The sequence below is a fragment of the Ambystoma mexicanum genome, chromosome 2q (assembly GCF_040938575.1).
Source record: "Ambystoma mexicanum isolate Mex_15411 chromosome 2q, UKY_AmexF1_1, whole genome shotgun sequence".
Taxonomy (NCBI): domain Eukaryota; kingdom Metazoa; phylum Chordata; class Amphibia; order Caudata; family Ambystomatidae; genus Ambystoma; species Ambystoma mexicanum.
In genome coordinates this window covers 1,202,195,543-1,202,208,409 of record NC_090924.1, presented here as the reverse complement: position 1 = coordinate 1,202,208,409, position 12,867 = coordinate 1,202,195,543, and the positions used below count along the sequence as shown (strand labels likewise).

The 12,867-nt window shown below is 59.3% G+C and overlaps 1 protein-coding gene across 1 annotated transcript in view; it reads left to right on the top strand.

The window, feature by feature from the left end:
* Nucleotides 1-12,867, top strand: part of DGKB (diacylglycerol kinase beta) — a 3,560,883-nt gene that overhangs the window by 1,073,031 nt on the left and 2,474,985 nt on the right. The gene's annotated exons all lie outside the window — the stretch shown is intronic.

The window sequence follows — 12,867 nt, the reverse complement described above, 5'->3', positions numbered from 1 at the left end:
TCAGGGGTTCGCGTGAAGTTTCACACGCGATCGGGCCTGGGGGAGCGGGCTACGTGTATTACAGGGGTTCGCGTGAAGTTCCTCACGCGATCGGGCCTGGGGGAGCGTGCTACGTGTATTTCAGGGGTTCGCGTGAAGTTTCACACGCGATCGGGCCTGGGGGAGCGGGCTTCGTGTATTACAGGGGTTCGCGTGAAGTTCCTCACGCGATCGGGCCTGGGGGAGCGGGCTACGTGTATTCCAGGGGTGCGTGAGAAGTTCCACACGCGAATAGCCTGGGCGCGTGTATTTCAGGGGTGCGCGGGAAGTTCCACACGCGAATAGCCTGGGTGCGTGTATTTCAGGGGTGCGCGGGAAGTTCCACACGCGAATAGCCTGGGCGCGTGTATTTCAGGTGTGCGCGGGAAGTTCCACACGCGAATAGCCTGGGCGCGTGTATTTCAGGGGTGCGCGGGAAGTTCCACACGCGAATAGCCTGGGCGCGTGTATTTCAGGGGTGCGCGGGAAGTTCCACACGCGAATAGCCTGGGCGCGTGTACTTCAGGGGTGCGCGGGAAGTTCCACACGCGAATAGCCTGGGCGCGTGTATTTCAGGGGTGCGCGGGAAGTTCCACACGCGAATAGCCTGTGCGCGTGTATTTCAGGGGTGCGCGGGAAGTTTTACACACGATTTCTGCACGGTACGTGTATTTCAGGGGTGCCGGGGAGTCCCACATGTGATTTGACAGTGTGGGTCCTCCCAGGTGTACCCTGTACACCCTCCACGGCCCCTGCAGGCAGCCCACACCACAGGGGACTACCCTGCATCCCTGGTCATGTCCCGCAGGCAGCCCACCCAACATGGGCATGCCCCCCAGCAAAGGCACATGTCTCCTTGAACTAATGAACACCAACTCATGTCCCCCACCACCCCCACCCCCCAGCACTGTGGGGCACCTGCCAGCAGGCCCCCACCCATGTCCAACTCATGTCCCCCACCACCCCCACCCCCCAGCACTGTGGGGCACCTGCCAGCAGGCCCCCACCCATGTCCAACTCATGTCTCCCACCAACCCCACCCCCCAGCCACCAGGGTGACCCTCCACCAGGCCCCCACTCATGTCACCCACCACCCCCACCCCCCAGCCACCAGGGTCACCCTCCACCAGGCCCCCACCCATGTCTCCCACCACCCCCACCCCCCAGCCACCAGGGTCACCCTCCAACAGGCCCCCACTCATGTCACCCACCACCCCCACCCCCCAGCCACCAGGGGCACCCTCCACCAGGCCCCCACCCATGTCTCCCACCACCCCCACCCCACAGCCACCAGGGTCACCCTCCACCAGGCCCCCACTCATGTCTCCCACCACCCCCACACCCCAGCAGTGCAGGGGCAGCCTCCACCAGGCCCCCACTCATGTCACCCACCACCCCCACCCCCCAGCCACCAGGGGCACCCTCCACCAGGCCCCCACCCATGTCTCCCACCACCCCCACCCCCCAGCAGTGCAGGGGCACCCTCCACCAGGCCCCCACTCATGTCTACCACCACCCCCACCCCCCCAGCCACCAGGGGCACCCTCCACCAGGCCCCCACTCATGTCTCCCACCACCCCCACACCCCAGCAGTGCAGGGGCAGCCTCCACCAGGCCCCCACTCATGTCACCCACCACCCCCACCCCCCAGCCACCAGGGTCACCCTCCACCAGGCCCCCACCCATGTCTCCCACCACCCCCACCCCCCAGCCACCAGGGTCACCCTCCACCAGGCCCCCACTCATGTCACCCACCACCCCCACCCCCCAGCCACCAGGGTCACCCTCCACCAGGCCCCCACTCATGTCTCCCACCACCCCCACACCCCAGCAGTGCAGGGGCACCCTCCACCAGGCCCCCACTCATGTCTCCCACCACCCCCACACCCCAGCAGTGCAGGGGCACCCTCCACCAGGCCCCCACTCATGTCTACCACCACCCCCACACCCCAGCAGTGCAGGGGCACCCTCCACCAGGCCCCCACTCATGTCACCCACCACCCCCACCCCCCCAGCCACCAGGGGCACCCTCCACCAGGCCCCCACCCATGTCTCCCACCACCCCCAGCCACCAGGGTCACCCTCCACCAGGCCCCCACTCATGTCTCCCACCACCCCCACTCCCCAGCAGTGCAGGGGCACCCTCCACCAGGCCCCCACTCATGTCTACCACCACCCCCACCCCCCAGCCACCAGGGTCACCCTCCACCAGGCCCCCACTCATGTCTCCCACCACCCCCACACCCCAGCAGTGCAGGGGCACCCTCCACCAGGCCCCCACTCATGTCTACCACCACCCCCACCCCCCCAGCCACCAGGGGCACCCTCCACCAGGCCCCCACTCATGTCTCCCACCACCCCCACACCCCAGCAGTGCAGGGGCACCCTCCACCAGGCCCCCACTCATGTCTACCACCACCCCCACCCCCCCAGCCACCAGGGGCACCCTCCACCAGGCCCCCACTCATGTCTCCCACCACCCCCACCCCCCAGCCACCAGGGTCACCCTCCACCAGGCCCCCACTCATGTCACCCACCACCCCCACCCCCCTGCCACCAGGGTCACCCTCCAGCAGGCCCCCACTCATGTCTCCCACCACCCCCACACCCCAGCAGTGCAGGGGCACCCTCCACCAGGCCCCCACTCATGTCTACCACCACCCCCACACCCCAGCAGTGCAGGGGCACCGTCCACCAGGCCCCCACTCATGTCTACCACCACCCCCACACCCCAGCCACCAGGGGCACCCTCCACCAGGCCCCCACCCATGTCTCCCACCACCCCCACCTCCCAGCCACCAGGGTCACCCTCCACCAGGCCCCCACTCAAGTCTCCCACCACCCCCACACCCCAGCCACCAGGGGCACCCTCCACCAGGCCCCCACTCATGTCTCCCACCACCCCCACACCCCAGCCACCAGGGGCACCCTCCACCAGGCCCCCACTCATGTCTCCCACCACCCCCACCCCCCAGCCACCAGGGTCACCCTCCAGCAGGCCCCCACTCATGTCTCCCACCACCCCCACACCCCAGCAGTGCAGGGGCACCCTCCACCAGGCCCCCACTCATGTCTACCACCACCCCACCCCCCCAGCCACCAGGGGCACCCTCCACCAGGCCCCCACCCATGTCTCCCACCACCCCCACCCCCCAGCCACCAGGGTCACCCTCCAGCAGGCCCCCACTCATGTCTCCCACCACCCCCACACCCCAGCAGTGCAGGGGCACCCTCCACCAGGCCCCCACTCATGTCTACCACCACCCCCACACCCCAGCAGTGCAGGGGCAGCCTCCACCAGGCCCCCACTCATGTCACCCACCACCCCCACCCCCCAGCCACCAGGGTCACCCTCCACCAGGCCCCCACTCATGTCACCCACCGCCCCCACCCCCCAGCCACCCGGGTCACCCTCCAGCAGGCCCCCACTCATGTCACCCACCACCCCCACCCCCCAGCCACCAGGGGCACCCTCCACCAGGCCCCCACTCATGTCTCCCACCACCCCCACCCCCCAGCCACCAGGGTCACCCTCCACCAGGCCCCCACTCATGTCTCCCACCACCCCCACACCCCAGCCACCAGGGGCACCCTCCACCAGGCCCCCACTCATGTCTACCACCACCCCCACCCCCCAGCCACCAGGGTCACCCTCCACCAGGCCCCCACTCATGTCACCCACCACCCCCACCCCCCAGCCACCAGGGGCACCCTCCACCAGGCCCCCACTCATGTCTCCCACCACCCCCACACCCCAGCAGTGCAGGGGCACCCTCCACCAGGCCCCCACTCATGTCTACCACCACCCCCACCCCCCCAGCCACCAGGGGCACCCTCCACCAGGCCCCCACTCATGTCTCCCACCACCCCCACCCCCCAGCCACCAGGGTCACCCTCCACCAGTCCCCCACTCATGTCACCCACCACCCCCACCCCCCAGCCACCAGGGTCACCCTCCACCAGGCCCCCACTCATGTCTCCCACCACCCCCACACCCCAGCCACCAGGGGCATCCTCCACCAGGCACCCACACATGTCCCCCTGCCCCCAGGTCCTGACGATACTCAATCATGGCAGTAATGGGCAGCATACCCAGCACAAACACCCAGGCAAGGATTGCATCCACCCACATAGTGAATGCAATTACATGATACAACCCCAATGGCAAGTCTGTAAATGAACACATGTCCGTCACACACACATACACAATGGGTGCAAGTGAATGTCAAAACCCATATCATGACATGTATGAAACCAATGAGAAAATACCACAAGTGAAAGTTAAAAAACATGTATTAAAGATGAAAAATAAGTAAACAAATAAAACATACAACAATGGGGATAACAAAATAAATGGTCCATGTCCGAGAACAAATGTAAAAATAAAAAAAACAAAGTAATCCAAAAACAAATGTCCAAAGCAAAATCATGTGGAAGTAAAATAAAGAAAAACCATTTCCTCATGGTGAACACAATAATTAATAAAAAAAATGTTTCTTCAAAAAGCAAACTATATACACGAAAATTCCAGGGTCCATGAGCCCAACACCATAAATGAAACCTACTACTACCTAATGAAAATAATATATACAAAAAAGTGGCCATTGTCCGAGCGGTCCAAAAAAACAAAAATTAATAAAGGAAACCTAACACTAACTAACTAAATAACTATATACAAAGGCAGCGGGCAAGTCCTGCGGCTCACTCGGTGATGTTGCTGGCCAGGGCATCATCGAACTCCATGTCGATGTCCTGGAGGCGGGACTCTGTCCTGGCCCCGAGGTCTCGCAGGGATAACCCCATGTCCAGCTCAAACTCCCTGCGAGCTTCCTCGAGGCACTCAGCCAGCCTCAACGCCCGACGCATGGAGAACTCCGCCCTGACCATGGTGAGCCGCTCCTCTTCCGCCCGCTGCCGCTCCGCACCTATCCGCTGGACCAACTGCTCCCACACGGAAGACACCACCATCCCAGGGTTGCCCTGCCCTCCGGCCGATGCCTGCCCCTCTGATCTTGAAGGCCCTGAGCCATGATGCCTCCCACGTCGAGCCTGCTGCTGCCTCCGACGGCACTGCCTCTGCCAGCACGACGGCATCCAGGCTGATGGAAACCACCGACGCTGTCGTGCACGTGCCCTGCCTGATGATGCTGTCACATCTTCCATCTGCTGGGGTCCAGTTGCTGTGTTGTCCACCCCTGCTGGACCTCCGACTCCCAACTGTGGCAGGGATGGGATCCCCACCGAGCTGGCTGCATTGGTCGGGGCAGGTCCACAGGGGGCCCTGGTGGCATCTGGGCCGGAAGACGGCAAGGAGAACGACTGGTGTATAGCCTGCACAGAGGAGGAGAGGGCCGCCAGATTGGACAACACATGCAGGAAACCCCCGAACATGGCCGATCCCAATTGGGCCACGTCGTCACGGTGCACTTCATGATGACGTGCGTCCTCCTCCCGGGAAGCACGCACGGCATCACGAATCACAGCCGTGCGCATCGCGACCCCAATCAGGACCTTCTCCACACGGCCAGGGGTTCCCACGTCCGCAGGTGGAGGGGAGTCAGGTGACATGGACATCCCCTCTACCTGCGGACGGGCCTGGGACGGGGCATCCCTGCTGGTGCATGGTGGTGCACTCACAGGGTCAGGGACAGCGACATGCACAGGCCCCTCCACGGTGACCTGTGCTGCCTTCTGCCCCTGGCCCTGGACTGCACCACTTGCACCAGCAGGGATGCCCCCACCAGGCCCCATGTGTGCCCCAGTGGCGGCCTCCTCCTCCTCTGTGCAAACCACCAACCTGGATGGCTCCTCACCGTCTCCCACCGTAGCAGGCCCCTGTGGGGGCTCACCCACCCCTTCCGCTGCAGCCGTGGGGGCATCCCCGCCGCCTTGCTCCACAGCGCCGTCTCCGCCCTCTTCTTCACTAGCCGCTGCGTAGAGGGAGACAAAGAACACAAGCATCAGGGCACTGTACAATGGTCCTCTAGACAGGAAGCAATAGCAGATGAGCACCACTGTCAAAGTACACTTCCATCATGTCCCTCCACAACACATGGGTCAGTCCAGGCAAAACACACACAGTAACAGGCATGGTGCATGCCATGGACATTTCCATGCATGTCCAATGGACTCTTGAAACATTCAATGATATGTAACTCACATGCATCATGGCTCATGCCTATCACATGCACACACTTCACCTCAGTCACATCCATCTGGGCCCAAACACACCAAACACAGCGGATACAAGGGTAATTTGCCTGCTTCACTGAATCTGTGCATTGTCACACACATGTGTCATGCATCCATGGCATGCACAAGTCACAGACACGCAGGTCAGGCACACAGACATGGCTACCATATATGTACCTGGCATCAGCACCCATCCCTCACCCCCACCCATGTCCAGGTACAGAGACTGGCATGCTCTCATGTTCAAAATCTGCATAGGGCTCCCCAAGCGGCATTTGAACACATGCAACAACCATGTGGGTCACACATCACTGGTCGCACATGCATTACCATGATGTCCCTGCACACATACATGCATACATGGCCTATGGCACACATACAGGCAAGTATCATAGAACCAGCACACCGCAACATGCCCTGTCTCACACAGTAATGCTTGGACACTTACCGCTCAACTCCAGACGGGCCTCCCTCTCAAGGATCTGGGCGTGGAGCGCTGGGCGTACGCGTTCCAGGACCCTCATCTGGATGGAACTCATGCGGCCCCGGCCCCCCTCCACGAGGCGCCGGGCCTTCACAAGGGTCCTGGACCTCAGGTCCTCCCAGCGCTTCTTGATCTTCAGGACGTTGCGGGTTGCCACCCCCTCCGCGTTGATGGCAACCACACAGTCGGCCCAGATCCTCTCCCGTCCTTCCTTGCTGGCGCGGGACGATCCAAAGAGGGCATCATACTGCCCCAGGACATGCTCCACCAGGACACCAACTTCGGTGTCAGTGAAGCTGGTGCCCCTCTGCCCCTCTGGCCTGGGGTTGCCACTGGTGCCAGATGTGGAAGTGCCCGACATGGCAACCCCAGAGGCAGGTGTGGGTGGGCAACTGGGTCCTGGGGCTGGGCTGTGGAGCGATGTAATCCCAGTCGGGAGTCTTCAGTTCCAGCAGGGGTGGACACAGCAACTGGACCCCTGCAGATGGCTGATGTGCAGGCACCAAATGGCAGGGCACGGTGGCAGCAGGCAGGCAGGCAGGCAGGCAGGCAGCAGCAGATGGCACGTGGGAGGCTGCTCGGGGCACTGGGGGGCAGTAACTCGGCCTTCTGGGCAGGAGCGTGGTCTTCCGTGTGTTTTCGCGTGGCCAGCTTGATACGGAGTGATTTGGCACGTGAAAATCCTGCACGTCAGCGTGAAATCCGAGGAAAGGCCCTTAGCGCGTAAGCGCGTCAGCACGCATACGCGATTCTATTGGACCAGAGTCCCTCAGCGCGTAAGCGCGTCTGTGACGTGACCCGCACGGGTGTTCCCCACTCAGCACGTGATGACGGAGCACACTTGGAAATACTGCACGTCAGAGTGTCATCGCGTGTAATTGGACAAAAGTGCGCGTACACGCGATTGGCCTATGTACGTGTATTTCATGGGTGCGCGGGCACTTACACACGCAAGTACGTCAGCGAACCTGTATCCCGTGGTGCGTGTGAATTTCCACACGCTATTGGACTGGGAACTGGATTCCAGGGGTGCGCGGGTCACACGCTCGCCTAGAACACGCGCAAAGCATAAATTTGCGCACTTTAACAATAACAAGCTCAGACGCCAGGATGAACATACCGTTCCTAGCAGCAGTGGCAGTGGGCTACCAAAGGAGGAGGAGGAGGATAGTCAGGGCCAGAATATTCACACCCAGAACCAGCCTTTTCGGGATGCCTGATGACCAGGTGTATGGGAGGTACAGGTTTCCACCACACATTATACTGGACCTGGTGAGTGAGTGGGAGGATGACCTCACATCACCCACCCTGTGCTCCCAAGCACTCAGCCCCCTGGAGAAGGTCCTCAATGTACTGCACTTCTTAGCCACTGGATCATTTCAGCGGACAAGTGCCATAGTGGGTGGGGTGTCACAGGCCACCCAGTCACGCTGCCTACACCAGGTCTTGAACATCATCACTGCACGCCCATCAGTCCGCAGGCACATATACCTGCCCAGAACACCTGCAGAAAGGCATGCTGGCGCCCTGGATTTTTACGGTGTGGCACGATTCCCCAAAGTGCTAGGTGCCATCGACTGCACCCATGTGGCTCTACGTCCCCCCAGGGCATCTGAGCACATCTATAGGAACCGCAAGCACTGGCATTCCATCAACGTGCAGGTAGCATGTAATGCCAAGGGAATCATCACCTCAGTATATGCCAACTATCCCGGCTCCACCCACGACAGCTTAATTTACCGAATGTCCACCCTAAGCCGGGACCTAGAAGCTGGGCGGCATGGCGATACATGGCTGCTTGGTGAGTATGTATGCCACTGCACATGCATGCATGTTGGATACTGAGCAAGGTCACAACCCCACCAATGATACCAATCACCAACTCCACAGGGGACAGTGCCTACCCTCTCAGCCCCCACATGATGACGCCAATTCGGAACCCCACCACGCCACCCGAGGTAAGATATAACACAGCCCACATTACGACCCAGGGCATAGTGGAGCGCACATTCGGAGTGCTAAAGTCACGCTTTCGCTCCCTTGACCGTTCTGGCGGGCAGCTGTTATACGCTCCCCCAGTAGTGTGCAGGATCATAGTGGCAGCATGTGTCCTGCACAACGTTGCAACACGCCGGGGCCTGGCCGTGGACATGGTGGTGGCCCCACATCCCCAACCACATGCACAGCCGCTGCGCATGGGAGGGGAAAGGGCACGGGGGAGGCAGCCCGTACACAGCTAGTGGCTAATGACTTCACATAGAAATCACACCCCTGTGGAGTGCACACTGCCCTGGCACATTCCATCTGACAATCAATGATGACTCAACCTGACACTGATCCTGAATGTCTGGAGAATGAACCGTGAATACCATATCAGCCTGAGATTGTTCACCTGGAAGTGTCACAATGTGTGCATCCCTACCCACACAGACACCACCAATGCAGTTTTGTGAAGTTACACATTCAAGCAGCTAAAATGAATACCCACTTGCAAAATGCAACAAGAGGACAGTGCCATGTCAGCCAACCCAACCCCAGCACCGCCACACGACACACCGTGCCATGTCATGCTAATTGCAGGTAAACAAAGTAATCCCCACAACATGACACTAGTGTCACTATGTACAGTGTCCCTATTAGAAACCTGCAACACCTGAAATGCTCACAGCAATGCCGGACCAACAACATACTTGAGCACGTACTACCATTAACATGACATCACAAATGTTACATATTAGTAGTCTCACCACCTGGAAATGCCTGCACTCCCACCACTACCAACTGTGCAGTGTTGGCGCCATGTAGAGTTGTAGGTGCACTGCTGCCAACATGGACCCCATCTCCAGACTAGAGGTCCTTGTGTAGACATGAGGAAGGGACCTGCAAATTGGGAGGTAGACACAGAAGAAGAGTTACACATCAATGCAACATGCAGTGTACAACACAACAGCAATATGCACTAGGAATGTATACACAGTATTGACTACAGACTGCCCACACAGCTCATGGGAGTCCAACGTCACTGTGTAATTCACTGTCACTTGGGCACACCCTTTGGAAGCCCATGGAAACGGGAAGCAGGAGGGGTGTGTGTGACTCAAACCCAAGCATCTGAACCAAATACATTACAAGCCTGCATGTGCCCAGCCACAATGCAGCGTATGCCCACAGGAACCACGGAAGCCAACAAATCGTCCCAAAAAAATTGGGAATAAAAGAAATAAAAATAAAAATAAAAATAAGAAACAATCAAAAATGGCCATTGATGGGCCCGGGGGGGTTGGGGAGGCCACCCAGGAGGTCCGAGGACAGAATGCACACCAGAACCCACATGCGTGGATCCTGGGAAGATAAAACACCTCCATGGGCTCATGGCCCACACGGCTACCCTATTGTGGGAGTATCACTGCTGTCGCTATTATCACCCTGTGCAGCTGCATCCGGAGGTGGTTGCACTATGGGAGGCAGCCCACGCAAGGCCCTAGTCTGCTCCTCCATGGCTGCAAGCATGCGGGTGTGGTAGGTCTGGTTCTGGAGGATGAGTGTGCGGAGGTCCCCATGCAACAACTCACGGGATGCCCGGACCTCCGCCCTCGTTGCCTGCATCTCAGCTGAGAGCGTACGGGTGAGACGCTCCAGCTGCTGTTCTGTCCTTTGGTGTGTTGAAGCCTCAAGCTCAACAAGAGTCGTCCTGAGGTGAAGGAGCTCCTGCCTCAGGGCTTCCCTGTGGCCCTGGGACTCAATGGAGATGGCCTCCTGCAGAGTCGCCAGTGCCGCCCGCCTGTCCCTGTTGGACCCCAACATGTCCTCCCTGTGTGACTGGCAGATGGAGTCGGTTGCCTGCTCTAGTCGCTCCATCAGCCTTTCTGGGGGGACAATGGAAGTGGCCACCCTATCCATAGCCTGAGCCTTCATCTCGGATGATGCAGCCTGTTGGGTTGCCATACCGTAAATGGATTGCTCCCATGCGGTATTGCCGGGTGGCGTACGGCCACCACGTCGGCGGGCACCACACCTGTCTGGGGCAAGGCGAACTGCGCCTTGCTGTGCCGGCACTGCCTGAGGCTGCAGGACTGCATTCCCCCTCTGATCTGCTGGCCCAGGAACAGGATCAGATGTCGCGGAGTGTGACCCTGCATCCGTAACCACCGAAGGCGTAGCTGCCAACACTGACATCCCCATGGAGGGTTCTGACCCTGGTGCAGGTGGGTGAGACAGAACAGAATCCCTCCCTGGAACACTCACCTGCGACGGCACGTAGGTCTCATCCGAATCAACACCTGAGTACAGCTCGGGGGAGGTGCAGCCAGAGACACCCCTTGAGAGCACGACCTGCAGCACTTGTGGGTTCTCCCCCACCACCACACCACGTCCCTCACTGGTGGTTGGTCGGCCCTCAGACCCCTCCTGGGTCTGCACCATCTCCACAACCCCAGCAATATCAGGTGCGTCTTCCCCTGCAAAGACATGAAAACAAAGAAATGGAAACAGGCATTAGCACCATGGCACACAATGAGGGCTGAGAAGCAAGAGAACCAGTACTTGATTGACACATGTCCCACATGACTAAAACCCTCCCATGCATGCACCCTCACTGCGTATGAAGTGCAGGCAAATGGCACACACTGATGACACCAAGATGGAAGATGAACACATTTTCTGCATGCTGCCTGGCAGTGGCATCACACATTGGCCTGTGATTGCCAGGTGAAACACACATGCCATCACACAGATGGCATGTTCCATTGCTATTGAGTGAAGATGGAGAGGAGGGCAGCACCTATTCATTCAGTCCAGTTCCCGCATGTAATCGCTTTTCTAATTCTAACAGGTCAGATTTTTCACCTGGAGCTGCCAGTCTGAAATGGTCCAATTGCACCGGGACATGTGTGTACAAATGATATCCAGGTAACAAAGTCACTCCACTTTACCATAGCCATGTCAGACATGTGACTAGTGGGCAGCGACATGCCTAGTAAAAGTGGTGGAATGCAAACAAACTGACTGAATGAACAGTGAAAAATAAGCAACTATGTTGTGGCAAGGTGACACTTCAAGGGCAACTGGCGTGCAGTTGGGCTAGATGTCTACTGTTGGCAGAAGGGATACTGCTATGGCCAAATGCAGCTGCGCAGGAAGTATTGCATGAAGCACATGGCTGACCCATACGACTCAGGCGCACACACTCTCACCTGGCACACAAACAGAAGCCCTCACACACACACCATGCACATGGATGACACACACATGCATGTGCACTCACCGGACAATGCCTCGTAATCAGCCAGATCTCCCACGCCTTGGATCTGTTCCTCCGTGACGTAGGTCCCAGCGACTGACTCATGTGGAGTGAGTTCCATGTCTACTACTGGAGACCCACCTCCAGTCACTAGAGTTGCGGCATGACTTGAGGCCAGCTTACTCTTTGCCCTGCGCTTTAGGTCATTCCAGCGCTTATAGCAATCATTGGCTGTGCGCCTCACGATTCCAAGGGCACTTACGATGTCCGCAACGGTCTGCCAGTGTGCCTGGCGTTGTGCAGGTGTGGTCTTGGATCCTGCAACAATGACCATCTCGTTGACATGTCCGGACACATACTCGACAAGTGCATTCAGTTCGTCATCCGTGAAGCTGGGCTTCCTGGATGGGCCGGACTGTGTAGCCGTGTCTGGGGCATCAGCCTGTGCCGGACGAGCACTCTTCCTCTTCCGCTTGGAAGGTGGTGGTGATCCTGAGTGTCCTGCGCCGCTCTGGACACTAGGGGCAGGAGCCCTGGTGGACTCTGTATCAGGAGTGTGGGATTGCACACTCAGCATGGGAGTTGGTGCAGGCATTGGCTCTAGTGTGATGGTGTCAGGGGGAATGTCAGCAGCATGGACTAGGACCGACACTGTCCTGGCTGGGTGTGTGAGGGCTGGGGTGGATGGAGCCGCAGCTGCCCCTGCAGCCTCTCCGCCCTGCCTCCTTGGTGCAGCAGATGACCTTGCTGGCCCAGATGCACGTGGCATGGTGACATCAACGTGCACCAGCGCACGTGTCATAGGCCTGCTGACCTGGAAGTCAGCCATGGAGTCTGTCAGATCTGGTGCCACAATGGGCTGGTCCAACAAGGGCTGAGCATGGATGGTGTCAGCCACATCAGCCTCAACGGGAGGGGGGGGGATTATGGGTGC